The 15,214-nt window shown below is 42.3% G+C and overlaps 1 protein-coding gene across 8 annotated transcripts in view; it reads right to left on the bottom strand.

Moving 5' to 3' along the window:
* The window catches only part of sorcs2 (sortilin-related VPS10 domain containing receptor 2), a 276,342-nt gene that overhangs the window by 200,268 nt on the left and 60,860 nt on the right, over positions 1-15,214 (bottom strand). The window contains exon 1 of one of the 8 annotated variants that reach the window (XM_071478097.1): positions 9,518-9,730. The exons of the other annotated variants lie outside the window; for them this stretch is intronic. The gene's annotated coding sequence lies outside the window, so the exon portion shown is untranslated. Of the gene's footprint in view, positions 1-9,517; positions 9,731-15,214 lie in introns of those variants that run through there. 8 annotated transcript variants of the gene reach the window in all.

The raw sequence follows: 15,214 nt of genomic DNA, 5'->3' as shown, positions 1-15,214 counted from the left end.
AAACGACAGTGCGCCTTATAATCCAGAGCGCCTTATATATGGATTAATTCTGGTTGTGCTTACTGACCTCGAAGCGATTTTGTGTGGTACACGGCGCTCACGGCGCTCTGTCAAAATGTTTTAGTACGACTTTGGTAAAAGCCGCACCGCTTGCAGCATTAATGCTATCGTAGTCAGGAGCGTCGCGGAGTAATACATACTGTGCTGCACCATAATATTACAGTGTGTGTGTATAACCACCTATAAGGAGTTATTGTGAATACGCTAACGTTTGATTTAGCGGTATCAGACTGTGGTTTTTTTACGTGTTATGACTGAACAAGGTTGGGAGTTATTGTGAATACGCTCATTAACGTTTGAACAATGTTGACAGTTATTGTGAACGCGTTTAATAAAGTTTGACTTATCTGACTGTTTGGATTCGCTTAATGCGCCTTATAGTCTGGTGCGCTTTATATATGAAAAAAGTTTGAAAATAGACCATTCATTGACAGTGTGCCTTATAATCCAGTGCGCCTTATAGTGCGGAAAATATGGTACTTTGCATCATCAGTAAAGATAAAGTAGGTGTTGGGATTTCAGGATTAAAAGTAGTGTTTTAACAAAGCATTATCAGTTGTTTCTCTTATCTTGACCTGGGCTCAAGGAACAATCTAAATAAAAGTTGAACGTACATGGACAATCTAACAAGTGCTCAATACAAAGTGATATGACAGATAAATGTGCCTGAACCCTTACACTGTCAGCTCTTACTTTACTCCTGCATTAACTGATTAGATTTTTATTTGGCCTCTTAGAGGCAGTGGGAATAAAATAGAAACTCAGGATTAACATATTATCACCTTTTAAAGGTCCCATATTGTATAAAGTGAAATTTTTGATCATAAAGCAGGTCTAGATTCTATATTAATACTGTGAAAGTATCAAAGCCTCAGTCCACAGAGAAGCGCACACAGCCTGTAATTGATCCATTGTCAACATAATAAAAACAACAACAATAGTAATAATACTGTGTGGCCACACATACAGAAACACATGCAAACCATGAGTTTACATTACATTACATTTTTCTATTGTTTTGTTCAGTTTGTGTCATTCTGTGTTGCTTCCAACACCAGAATACCTCGATGCTACAGTAGATGTCAACATCTGTTTTTATCCACATCTATGTAATCTAGATGACATGTTTTCTCTGAACAAACAGTATTTATAATTAATTACAATTTTTTAGAGCTAAAACAGTAAACGCAGAGTTTCATCCAAAAAGGGCATAAAATAAGAAATCGAATCTCTATACAGGCCTACAGCTCCTGCATCATGATCAAGATTTCCTCTTGAAGAATTCTTTATAAACCTCAATGAATAACAGTGTTTGATAATAGAAACACAAATTTCATTGCAATTGTAACTGACAGAGTGGAGACCAGATAATCACTGACAGTGAACATCACCACCATATGCTCAGAAGCATCAGGAAGCAGATGCCTTTAAATACAGAAACGGCGTGATCTCTTTCATGAAGGCACTGGTGGTGTCCCATCTCAAAACCAGAATTGGAAGCAGAAAGATGATGGACTAAGTAGATGTATAAGTAGCTGGGGGTGGCCTCTCCTCTTTTCAGGTGGACAGATGTTGAATTGTCCTCCTAAAGCCCCAATACAACCTCTCCACGCAGAAATACTGGTAGAAGAAAATAAACATCAGAGACCAAGAAACCTATTAGCTGTAGGTAGAACTACAGTAATAGTCTGAGAGACCACCAGTGTGAAGAGTGTCTGGGGCCAAGTTCGACTTAACTACCTTTGTATACCTTGTATGTAATTATTTTCCTGTCTGTTTGCATCTGGATCTGGCTTTTTGTTATTAAAGGTCCTACATCTTGCATGTTTCTTGTGTTTTATATGAAGTGTTAAGTGATATCCATAAGAGGATATATTAGTGATTTTAACCAAAAACCATCTCAGTGCAGTTTTACATCTCCTCCCTCAGGCTTCTCTCTGGAGCTCTAGTTATACTCAGAGAAAACAAATCCGGCAAGGTTGGATGGTGGGTCCCGGTGGGCTGTGCTCAGGGCATAGCTGAGGGCATGTATAGTTGTGACATCACAAAGTTCCAGAGGTCCTGACGGCTGGTTTTAAGGCTCAGTTTCTGAATACAGGCTGTGTGTATTTCTCTGTGGACTGAGGCCTTGATAGTTTCACAGTATTGATATAGAACATAGACCTGCTTTAAAATCAAGAAAGACATGGAAATTAAATTACCATCTGTTTACTTTCAACACGCATGTATTTGCATGCAGCTCTGTTTGATTCTCTTTGTGTGCTTGTCCTGGCTACCTTTACTGTCATGGTGGCATGGACGGAGGCCCCTGTCCTGGCTCAGGCTTCATCCCCTTCAGTGGGTGCAGCTGCTTGCCACAGCTGAACAGCTGTCGCCTCACCATTATCATAATCCCTGTCCCTCTTCCTCTGTCTTCCCCCCTCCTCCTCCCATCGTTCCTGGTGTTTTTAATGATTTTTTTTTTTTTTACATGTCCACTGCCAGTAGTTTTTTCCTAATTCTTACTACTAGGCAAACTTTGTACCCCACCCCTCAACTCAAGTCTTAAACCACACATCATTAGCAAAAGCAACTATAAACAATCGAGCATTGTCTAAGATTGTTTGTTAATGGGAGTTACAGATGACTTAGGTAAGTGGTGCAGAGTGTAAGTATCGAATGCAACATTAAACGCACTGGAAATACTCTCAGGATCTAATTTGGGGAAATGTATTCAGGGAACTGCTCTAATTACATAAAGGAGATACATTATTTATCCATGTACATTATTATACAGTGTTTTCCCTGTGCCCAATGACCGGGGTTCAAGCACAGTTTATCCTACATGTTGTGCATAAACCTTCGTGTGTAAATGAGCTGTAAAGAAATAGCAGATATTTGTTATTTGGTTGTTATTTAGCATGTTTCCAGTTCTGCTGACTCTTGCGGAGACTGCAGGCCTCTATCACAACATTTTTCCACCTTGTCATTAGGTGCCATTAATATTACTTCAAAGGCCGGTGTGTACTCCCTTGGAAATGAACAGGGTTATTACAATACCACCAGTCAGGGCCTGTGGGAAATATTATGGAAATTACAAAACTGAATAGAAATAGCTTATCAACATAAACAGTTGGATGAAAAAAACACTGTATAAATAGATTAAAACTTGGCTGGACTAGAAAAAAAAAATCACAATTAGCCCTGTCTTCAAAAGATCCTGCCAACAACTCTGTAGGTTTACACTGATCATTGGATGTGAAGCTGACTGACTGATCATTAGACATTTGCATTGGATTTCAGCCTAATTTATTCAGAAGTATGTCAATGATGTTTAGCAAGCAGCATTAGTGACAGCGGTAGTAACAAAAGCAGCAATGTCATTAAAGCTGTGGATGTAGTGACAGCAGTAATACTAGTAATATTGCAGTAGTTGCAGTAGTACCACTAGTGTCTAGATTTTAGCTCTGTCCCAATCCTGGGGTCACATTCTTTAGAGGACGCTGTCTATGAAGGTGTGGCCCTTCTTAGCCATCGTAGACTGCCAGGGCCAAACCAAAATGAGACTGTCTGGCCTACGGAAGATTTTCACTTTGCGCCTACCATCTGTGCCCGCCCTTATGGTTACACAAGGCGTGGCTCCTGTTGCCTAGCAACTTTGACAACACTTCTTCTTTTTTTCCCCACAGAACTTCAGGGTTTTAAGGCCTGAGGTATTAACAGTTGTACTGTTAGCCGTTGAACTGAGCTGAAACCCAACACCTGTATTTCGAGGTGTGATCCTCGGGCTCTGTTGGTGTTGCTTGCTACCACATTACTGGCACACAATGAATCTTGGGATAGGTTGGGCCACAAATGATCCACCCGTTGGAGCCTTTGTCGGCCAGGAAAAGAAGGCTGCATTTCTCTGCCACGTTTGAACAAGCCTTCGAAATGGTACTAGTTGTGCCACTGCGACAGAGGACACGGCCCCTGAATTGGGACACAGCTTTTGTCAAGGCTGGATGACTTTGACTTTTTAAGTCTTATTCATCAACGGACTTCAAAATTCTCAGGTTCACTGTTTTGTTTGGATTTTACTGAGGAGAAGTGGTGTCACTGAGGTGAACTGGAGCAGCAGCATTAGCAGTTTTCTCATGTGGTAATAGCAGCGGTACAGCTGCAAGCAACAGTGTCGGCCGGAGTCGGGCCAGAGACTCGCCGGGTGCGTTGCCTTTGCATGGTGGCAGCAGAACGTCTTGGTTTTCATTTCGCCACCCACACTGCCTGCATGAGACGTCTCTTGCGTCACAGTTGTGTCGCGTGATCTAGAAGTTCGGCATCTCGCCTATATTTCACACGCGACACGTGTGTCTTGCAGCACAGAAAGACCCACTGAGAATCATTTTGACATCATATCAGCAATATTACACAAAACTGACACCTTCCATTATGTTCTCTCTGAATGTGAACATGCCAGTGGCATTTTAGTGGCATTTGGTGTCAAAAATAAATCTGAATTTATAATGAAGAGAAATCCAATATTCAAGTGTCCTGCAAATTCCATGTCCAGAGATAGAGGTGGCAGTAGCAGCCACGGAGCAGACAACCAGCTGGTGTGTCTCCGCCATCAGTATTTGTATGGTTTATTAATCCTTGCATGCTTTTTTGCATGAAAATTATCATACATTTTTCAAATGAGTGATTATGAACATCAGCAGCCCAATCTCAAAAATATTTACCCTATCCTGAGAGCCCAGTCCTGGCCGTCCAGTCCAGCGGACCTCTGGCCGAGAGCAGAGGGCTATGTAAACACATTAGGACTAACACACTTGGTGCAACCAAACGGAGCATTAACACGGATAATTGACTTTGGTGCTTTTTGGCTGTGACGCTTCATTACTCGTCAGCTGAAGCAAGACATGCTGTCTCAACACTGATCCCATCTCCCCTCATGAGATCATCCTGTCTTTCTCTGTCTCTCCGACATCAGCTCTTACAGGGGGAAAACATTAATTGGGGTTAGCAGGGTTGTAACAATATAAAAATAAACTCTTTCTCTGTTACTGCCTGTCGGTGCCTGGATCTGTACCTCACACATGCTTCCCAGCTGGTTTCATTTAAACTGCCAGTGTCTTTTTATTATGAAGTGAATGGGTAGTAGCTCCAGTATGACCTAAAGGTGCTCACTTTGAAGGAAACCCTGCGGCTTTCTTCCTACGAGAGGACAGAATGGAGGCGTTTTCAAAGTTCCAATATTGTACAAGGTGGATTTCCATGTCTTTTTTGATTTTAAAGCAGGTCTAGGTGCTATATACTGTGTAAAGTGTCAAGGCACTCAAATGCACACAGCCCTTATTCAGAAACTGAGCCTTAAAAAGAGTCATCAGTGCCTCTGTAATTTTGTGATGTCACAACAAAACAGTCACCACCCTCAGCTATGCCCCCAGCATGACCCAGCCAGACTCCCCATCCAACCTTGCAGGACTTGATATCTGCAAGTGTTTACCTATATATTTATTTGCTCTCTATTACGGCCTCTTATTAGTGTTTTGTTCGGCCTCTCCAACGATTTTTCAGCTTTTAATCTTTTTAACACTATTCTTCTACTGATCATTGGATTGCTTTTTGTTATATGTGAAAAGCAGTGTAATTCACAGAGCCACTTAGCACCCAAGTATGGGAGAAGTTAGAAGTAGTTGAGAGGACTCCTTACTCAATAACACAAACAAATCACAAAGACTCGTGAAAGGGCTGCGGGCACCCCGCAACGCTGCGCTATTTGGCAACGGAAAATGCAACTTTGCAATGGTGACAACTTGGAGATCTCCCAGCCATTGGTAAGCCGATCAATTCACAAAAACAATAAATGTGCTCTGTAGACTCCACATCATAGGGCAATTCATACAGTTCCCTTTAGATATTCGCCAACTCGGCACCATAGATGGAACATATGCAAAAATTATTGGTCCATCGTAAGATGAGGAAAAAACAGAAAAAACAGGAAGAAAAAAAAAACACACAATCAACCCATAGATTGTATTCGATGCTACTACAATTCTTGCAAAGTAGAACTAGACGCGATTCATGGCTCTTAATGGAGAGTAGCCAGAGTAGCTATTTGAAAGGCACCATATTCCAGCTGAATGCCACTTGGTGAGGGACAGTGGATATCACACCCTACCTTAACTTTCAGTGGGGACCACAGCTGCATTAAAACAGGATCAACAGGTGGCTAATAGCCTCTCAGTAAGGTTTTTTAATAAAACCATTTTTCTCCATTGAGTGAATTGAAAGTAAGTTTTTATCATAAAATTTAATTCTCTACACAAACCTCATCATACAGATGCATTTTGGAGAATCCACTACTTCACAGCACGTCATCTGTCGTTATTTCATTTGTATTTATCAGGATGTTGCACGTGCGTTTTCACCGGCAGAGACCGGCCTTTCATGGACCAGTCGCTATGGTTCCTGCAAGCAACCTGTATGTGGTAACTGACATCAGCCACGGCCACTAGCTTAGGGGTTTTTGCTTTTCCTAAGTAAAGTCGGTCTCAGCAGCTTTGTGAATGGGATAGAATAGAAAACATTTAGTGCGACTTAGGAGTACTCTGAGTGGTAAGATAAAATGTTTTGTGGTTACGGGTCCTGGTATATAACTCAGCAGTGACTGACAATTGCCAGTGAGTTTCACCGAGCTGCAGTGGAAAGCTACAATCCATAACCTGTGGCTGGTCTGGCCGTGCATCACTCAGACAACAGTCAGCCCCTGAAAGAAGCCTGAGAGAGGACTGATACTTAAAACCATAAATAAATCTTATTGATATCAAAACCTCAAATAAAAACATAAGAGTAAAAGGTTGGACATTTATAGTAGGGAGAAGCTTGGACTGTGCCACAAATCGTGGAAGAATTTATTGTTTGTGAGCTGACTAATCACATGGAAGAGCAGACTGGGGTTTTCGTGCTACATTGCTGACAGTTTACAACGAGAGCAAAATCAAATTTGTATTTGTATAATGTATAATGTACGTACTGCTGTAGCGGCTGTTTCTCTGACGGGAGCACACTGGCTATGTTGTGGAGGTTGTGATTTGTACCTCAGGACTCAGGTTTGCTGATAGTGGCAGCTCCCACTGTTATTATAAAAACAAACCTACTTTTCATTATCAGTGCAGAATGCAGTCGCGGCAGCATTTTCTGTACCAAGAAAGAAATCGAAAAGTGTCTACATGTCTCCAGCTTTTGTTTCCCCACACACAATCCCACTGTATAAATCCCTTTTTACTTCTTCGGCTTGTTTTGCTTGACTTTAACTCGCCTTGCCCAGGGCAAAGCTACAGTACATCAGTAACGAGGAGTATAGCACCACAGAGATGCACTCAGATTTGAGTCAAGTGTAGTGAGTTTTTCCTCATGTGTAAGAGTGAAGGTAAGACGTCTGCAGTCTGGAGTTTCCAGCTGCGTCTGGGATGTTTCTCCGATCCCCTCACCTTCAGCCAGGTCATGTTTAAACACAGACCCACTCCCCTGGCCACTGTCACCAGGATGTCACCACTGTTTTGCGATTAATCTGACTCTCCCACCCACATCCACAGACACACACATCTTCCATTCAACCTCCGGCCCCTTTCATCTGAGTCTCCTTCAAGGAGAGACCCCGAGCTTTGGTCCCACTTTAATGCCCTGTCACACTTCATTTAGCCTCTGAGAAGGAAGAGGAATGGAGTGTGACGTGGGTGCACGCTCTAACACATACACTACACCAGTGTGCAAACATACCTGTATGCAAAGTGTAGGCTTGTTCACAAACACACATGCACACACACACACACACACACACACACACAAATGAAGTCAGAAGCTCTTTGTGCGACCGTTCGCAGGCTTAGAAACTGTGAGAGAAACCAGAATTCACTCACAGTTTTCAGATTTTCTATGGTTCTCCATCCTCATACTTACTGCTCTGTTTCTGTGTTCCACCTCTTTGTAATGCCCTATTCAGGCCAAGGCCACCCAGCTATAGAATGAGGTCAGAGCAAGTGTTAAAAAGTCTAAACAAGTAGAAACACCCAGGCTGCTTCACCCATTGAGGGATGCAAATGTCCTCTGACACACGGCCAAGCCGCGCTGTCTGTCAAACCTCAGTGAAAACAAGAGCCCTCAGCACTGACTGAAAGGCCTTTCAAAACTTTCAACCTTTTTTCCCCCGCCAAGTCTGTGAAGTAAGCAAAGGTGGTGCATCATTAAGCAAACTGTATGAAGTATGGAGTAAACAAAGCCTTAGCCAGGGGCTGAAGTGAGCTGTGGAATACGCTGCACCCAGAAAAGAAACCAGGTTTGTGTTGGGAGGGATAAAATGCCATCTTTGATTTGGTTAAAGTACTTGTAGATAGGCACCAGGTAACCCCCCTGCTCCCTACCTCCATAACCTTTCCTGGCTCACCATCTGGACCGCTGTTTGGGGAGCACAGAGGAGACGTGGGAACGTGAGGACTTGTAGCGTTTATGTACAGATGATCAGCCTAAAGTGTTAATACGCTGCACTGCTACCTTCACAACTATAGTACTAACTTCTAAGGCCTGGATTATACTCGCTGTGTGACCAAGCGTTCGCGTACGTGACGGCTGCGTTGTGAATGAAAACTTGCTTCAGTGCGACGCGGCCACAGCGTGTGATACTGGAGGTCTCCACTTGGGGGGCAGACCACAGAGATCAGGCCCAGAGTCGTAAACAAAGCCGGTGTTCCATACTCATGGAAATAAACAACATGGCGACACTGGAAGAGGTCTGTAGTTTGCTTTTGCTGAAGAAGCGACAGTGGCGCCATCGTAGCCGCCATTTCTTTGACCCTATCTGACCCTCTGTCCTCACGGTCACTGTACTCACACGACCGCTCCTAGCGTTCATGTCAGTATCACATTTTGCGTAATTTTTTGGCGACGTGCACGACCAACGCACCAAACGAATGCAGGATACGCATGGCAGCCACGATGCGTGCGCATACGCATTGTTAACTCTGCTTCGGTCACCAGCCTCACTGCTCTCTCTCTCTCTCTTTCTCTCTCACACACACACAATAGGCCTATAGCAGCATCTCAGACTGCTGGGGGGGACTCCAGTGATGCACTGAGCACTGCCTCACTCTCTCTCTTCCCTCCGTGCATTTATATCACACTAATGCATGTCATTAACTTTGTGTCTTCCCTCGCCTGTAGTTTGTCTTCTCTTCTCTTCTCTCTCTCTCTCTCTCTCTCTCTCTGTCCTCATTCTGCAGGTATCTCTGACTCCAGATCTGCCGCTCCTACTCCACACTCATTATTATTTATATTGTTCTTATTAATTGGTGCTGCTATCATCGCTGCTGTTATTATCGATAACACCATTACACCTGTGGGTATGGCTGTTATTTTTTCACTATAACAATCAATCAGACAGTGCTCAAATACAACACTATATACAGCTGTTCCTGGTCCCGCAATCACATCAAATTACCTTTACTTCCCTGGTGTATTGAAGTCTTTGTCTTTCCCTCAGTCCTTGTCCAGTGTCTCTTCATCCTTCTGATCAGTTTCCCTTATTACTCCTCCTGTTACCCTTTGATGTTCCTAAGTTTTTTGCCTTTGTTTTTGGACTTTGGATTCATTGCCACCCCAGATTGGATTTTTTGTTCTCCTTTGAAGTGAGTCTTTTTTTTTTTGTCATTTTTCTTCATTAAATACGTCTTTACCCATCCAGCCTCTGAGTTTGCATTTGGGTCCTGAAATCCTTCAGCCTATATCACAGTGCTTGATAAGAGTTTGTACAATAGTCTGGACATCCTGCTGTCACTGTGCCACCAGGAGTCTTAAAATAAGATTAAAACAAATGCAAATTCAATCCTAGTGCTAGTTAATTGAAATACAAGTGAGTTAATTGAGACAAAATAGTTAAAATAAATGAAGTCTTATTCTTGATTCTACAACAACACTGTATAACATAGGAAGACCTGTATGGTCCAGCTGACCTTTGATCTTTGCAGTAACCACAGAACCACCACGACATCTGACAACAACAACTATGTATTGTGTGTCTCAACCAAGTGTAATGTGACTGCCATTTGCAATTTGCCTCCCGACTCAGAATGTAATGTACTAACTTTGATGATTCCCTGACTTTTCAGTTTAGCACTATCATTCTATACCATATCAACACTGTATCCCATCAGCTGATGGGAGCTGGTTGTTTTATTGGTATTGGTCGTTTCAGTGCTAATTAACTAATTATAACATGCTAGACTGAGATGATGAACATAGTAGGCATCAGCTGCTAAACATCAGCTTGTTAGCGCTGCCACTGTAGCAGCAATAGCATTTAACTAAAGCACTACTGCACATAATATAGCCTCACACAGAGCTAGCATGAAAATGCACATTGTAAAAAAAAAAAAAAAAAGTTTCATATTTGTAGACATACATGTGCTATTCTGGTAAACAATCTAGAGCTAGAGAGCTCTAGTTATCACAGGTCTTTTTTTAACCCACTGATATGACCCAAAGGAGTGTCTCCTGAAATAGTGGCCCTACAGCAGCACGCGCACAGGTCCTTGGTTGTCATGATAACAGAAATAAACACGTGGCCTGTACCAAGAGCGCCACACCTACCTTCATCGCCTTGGTTACTATAATAACAGTCATGGCTTGGTTAGGTTCAGGAAAAGATCGTGATCTGGGTTAAAGTAAGTACTCCCTCAACATAAGACAATCTTTGTTGTCATGGTTACAATAATAACATGTTTTATTGGCCGTTCGTTGACCCATCCATCCACCCCAACCTCCTCCTGACACAGATTTTGTCGTCGTATACACTACATCACCGCACTTTTCCCTTCGCTCCTATCTAAATGACTGTGGCCACCAGATGTCGCCTAACAACAAAATGCAGCTGTGGGTCACATTAACCTGCTGCTCAAACGACCTTTACGCTCGTTTATACCAGGAGGAGAGTCTCAGTTATCAATGAAATGGGACGAGTGCAAAACAAGAGACTAAAGCTTGAAATGAGATATTTTGTCTGAAGAGCATTATGAGAATATTGAGAATAATATATCCATGGAAGTCAAAGACTAAACCTGAAAATAAAACATTAGAATTTAAAATAAAACATTAGAAATAAAAGCAAAGTAAGGAAGATTCAATTTCCAATTGAGCCATTACATTTACTTGTCTTGTTTAGTCAGTCCCAGATTATCCAGTCTGTGCTCAAAACAATTCACACTAGATTTTAAATCAATGGAAGTATGAGATTATCACAGAGTTTTTGCAGTTCATAGTACTTTCATCTTTGTACCGGCCTTCTGCAGACACAGATGAATAGACAGAGACGGTTAATGAGTTTTGCCAGACAGTCCACACACAAACACACACATGCACGCTCACTAACAAGATAGTCCAACTGCATTCTACACGTCATGTGGCTCACACTGATTCCTGCACATATACCACATGGTGGCATGACATTACAACAACTTCAAATCCTGCACGAGTCGAGAGGTGAACACCAGATGCTCGCGCTCTCTCACTGGTGTGGGAAATGTCAACAGTGCAGATGGTAGAGGGATTTTTATTTCGCCGGGGTCCGGTTGCGGACCTGTCCCTGTGGTACGGTGCGCGACATCTCATCCATAAACATGGCCGTAGGCTGTGGATGTTGTGGTCGGCCTGCCAGATGGCAGGAGAGATGCCAAGCTACTGTACAGGCCTTTCATTATTCATTGCAGGGTTTTCTCTTTGTGTTGAAGCAACACAGATGTGGAACATACAAGACAACTGAAAATAAATCCATCTGATATAAAAAAAATAAAAATAAAAAATTGCCCTTCCTTTAGCAACAGCTCTTAAATATATCCTTTATTGTCTGAAATGTCCTTTTTCCATTTTGTCTGTTCTTGAAAGAGACACACCTGGAGAAGAAATATTCAGGGACGACTTACTGGATATTTCCAGTCCTTTCTTTGGCTGCTCTTTTGTTCTCACACAGTCTGGGAGAGGGAGTCACCACCGTGCACGTGTATACACATGAATACACACGGGCGGCGATGCAGTAAAGCTTCCGTATGCATGCAAGTGTAATGTCACAGAGGGAGCAGCGTGAATAAAAAAAGGTGGGTAAACAGGGCTCCAAATGTAATGAGATTAAAATAATAATAAATAGAAACAAAAACAAAACAAAAACTTTTTTTTTTATGTTTTAATCTCATGTACAATGAAGAGCTAACTTCGTATAATGATACAACAGCATATTGCACATAAATGATTGGTCAACTCCTCCCTGAAGGATTTAGGTTTTAGCTTTTGCTCAGTTAACACAAGAGAAGTGGAGCGGACCTGCTGAGCTGAGCTGAGTGAGTGAGCAGCATTGCTCGTTCCTCCTGCACATTGTACAGGTGTTCACAATACTGTCTTGTCTTTTTTTTTTTATAGAACAGTTGCAAGCACACATGGCCCCAATCACCACAAGGCTACACAAAGGAACCGTCACATCCCAAAGTACTTCAACAACAGAAGGTAGAAAACTTTTGTGACGACCTGTTTGTGTATGCAGCGCACACCTTTATATGCATGAGATCAAATCAAGGACAGTGGAGTACATACGGAATGCAAACATCATGTCTGCCATAAACACCGTGTCCCTGTAGCGTGTCCGCTGAATGTAACTGCTCACTTCAGGAAGAAGGATACAAGGCTCTTCTGTATGCAAGTGGTCATGTGTGATGTCAGAGATACAAAGAAGAAGATGATGATGGGGAAGGGAACAAAAGGAGGAAACTGTAGTAAATAGGGAAAGAGGTACTGTGGTAAAAATCTATGGCCAAACAGATAAAGTGAAATGTTTGGTGGATTTATGAATTCATTTTCTACCTTTGTCCCACAAAAAGCTTATAAATTCCAAATTGATGCTCATTTTGCATTTTGGAATACACAAAAACCCTAACACACACACACACACACACACACACACACAAACACACAAACATGCACTGAGATGCAATTTCTTGTTAAAATGTCTTTTATATTTTATCTTGATGCTTCAGCAAAATCGTTCTTTACTTTCAAACCAATAAAGCACAGCAGGGTGAGGCGAAGTGGAATTGACAGAAGCAGAAACCGCGGTGCATGGAGAACGTGAAAATGTGGGGCAGCAAATGAGAAGTGACTGTGAAACTCAGAGAGACCGAGGGAGGCACCAACAAGACTTGACATGAGTAACGATGGCCAAATTCACAAACTCTCGTTTCTACTGTAGTTTCTCAAATCTGTCACTTCAGCCTCTTAGCAGCAAATTGTTTGAGAGATGGACACTGAAAACAACAACCACACGAAACAGCATGTGTTCTGACGTCGCCGTGACACTGTGAGTGTGGCCTGCACTGTCTCGGCAGAATAACAAAGAGGTATCCCCTGACCCGGCCCAGTAACCCCTCCCCAGGCAGACCCCAGCCTCCCACGACATGCCCTGGTCCTGGTCCAGGTGCAGGTGTTGCCCTCTGCATGCTGAGTGCTGTTTTAGCTGCTTAGCTCCCCTCCTCCCAACCACACACACACACACACATCCACACACACACACACACACACACACACACACACACACACACACATATCCACACACACACACAGCATCTGCTGCTTCAGTTCATCTAAACAAGTACTGACTGATACACCCTCGAGTTGGAATTTATTGTGATTTATAATATAATGAGACAGGAGCTAACAACTGAAGTTATCACTGTGGCAAACATTTTATCCTCCGTCTCAGTGATTGTGAGATAAGCTATAGAACTGCAACATCTGTGCAGGAATGTTTTGCACATCATTTATTCAAAATAAAGGTCCCATATTGTATAAAGTCAGATGTCCATGTGTTCTTGATTATAAAGCAGGTCTAGGTTCTATATTAATACTGTGAAAGTATTAAAGCCTCAGTCCACAGAGAAATGCACACAGCCTGTATTCAGAAACTGAGCCTTAAAACCAGCCGTCAGGACTTCTGGAACTTTGTGATGTCACAACAAAGCAGTCACAGCTCTCAGCCACACCCTAAACTCAGTCCACCTGGACCCACCATCCAACCTTGAAGGATTTGGTCTCTCTGATCGTTTACCTGAAATCTGATATATTTTTTTTTGATCACTGAGAAAACAGCCAGCCAATCATTGGCCATTGATGGCAAATCTGAGAGAGAAAACTACATTAAGATGATTTTTGGTACTTAAAACCACAAATATATTTTCTTATGGATATCAACACCTCAGATAAAACACAGGGAAAGTGTAAAATATGGGACCTTTAATACACCCCACGCTGCCAAATCCTGAAATACACTGAAGTGGCATACATGTGAGTGGCAAGTTAACGCCGAGGCTTGCTGCTCCAATCTACTGTAAGATGCTACTTGTGTTTACAACCCACAGCTTCTTCTAGTTACCTTAGAATGCAAAGTGGTTCACTTCCTGTGCACCTGAAGCTCATTCACAGAAGACACATCTGCCATAAAGGCTTCATGAACGAGGACATCGCTTTTGCGTTATGTCAGTCTGCCACAGAGAGCAACATCATGGGCTTTATTCAAATGAAAAGCATCACAGATGATTACTTTCAGACTGAGCTGCACAGGAGGAGCTATTTGGGGAAAAGACGCAATAAATACTCCCATACAGCCATCAAGGACAATGACCAGATTTTTTCATGCAAAAATCACAAAAAAAAAAAAAAAAACGTTAAAAAACAGCAGAAATCTGTACGCCTTCACAGATAAACATCATCATCCTGCAAATATGAAGTCTGGAGCATGTGTGAAATACATTTCCATATCACACACACAAACACACACACAGACACACACTGACGTGTCATGTGGTTAGGCCATGTTTTGCCTCTGCTAGAGCGTCTGCCAACTTGGCATCACAGTCATTTCTCACACATTCTTGTTAATTACATAAGTGATGATTAGTGTGTGCAGACAGTTAGCTGAGATAACACTTTGACTGACGTGACTATTACATACACCAACATTATGTACTACTATATAAGGTTGCAGAAGTAATGGCAATTTTGAGTTAAGACCAAAGACGTGCACAAAGTACACAGCTCCATAAGTCGAAGTATAAATACTCCTGGTCAAGTATTACTACAATAAAAATGAAAGTTCTTCAGG

Source organism: Trachinotus anak, unplaced genomic scaffold (assembly GCF_046630095.1).
Source record: "Trachinotus anak isolate AG129_WGS33_773 ecotype Australia unplaced genomic scaffold, CSIRO_AGI_Tana_v1 ptg000005l, whole genome shotgun sequence".
In the NCBI taxonomy this organism is placed as follows: domain Eukaryota; kingdom Metazoa; phylum Chordata; class Actinopteri; order Carangiformes; family Carangidae; genus Trachinotus; species Trachinotus anak.
The sequence above is the reverse complement of the archived record's forward strand: the minus strand, read 5'-3'. Positions and strand labels throughout refer to the sequence as shown.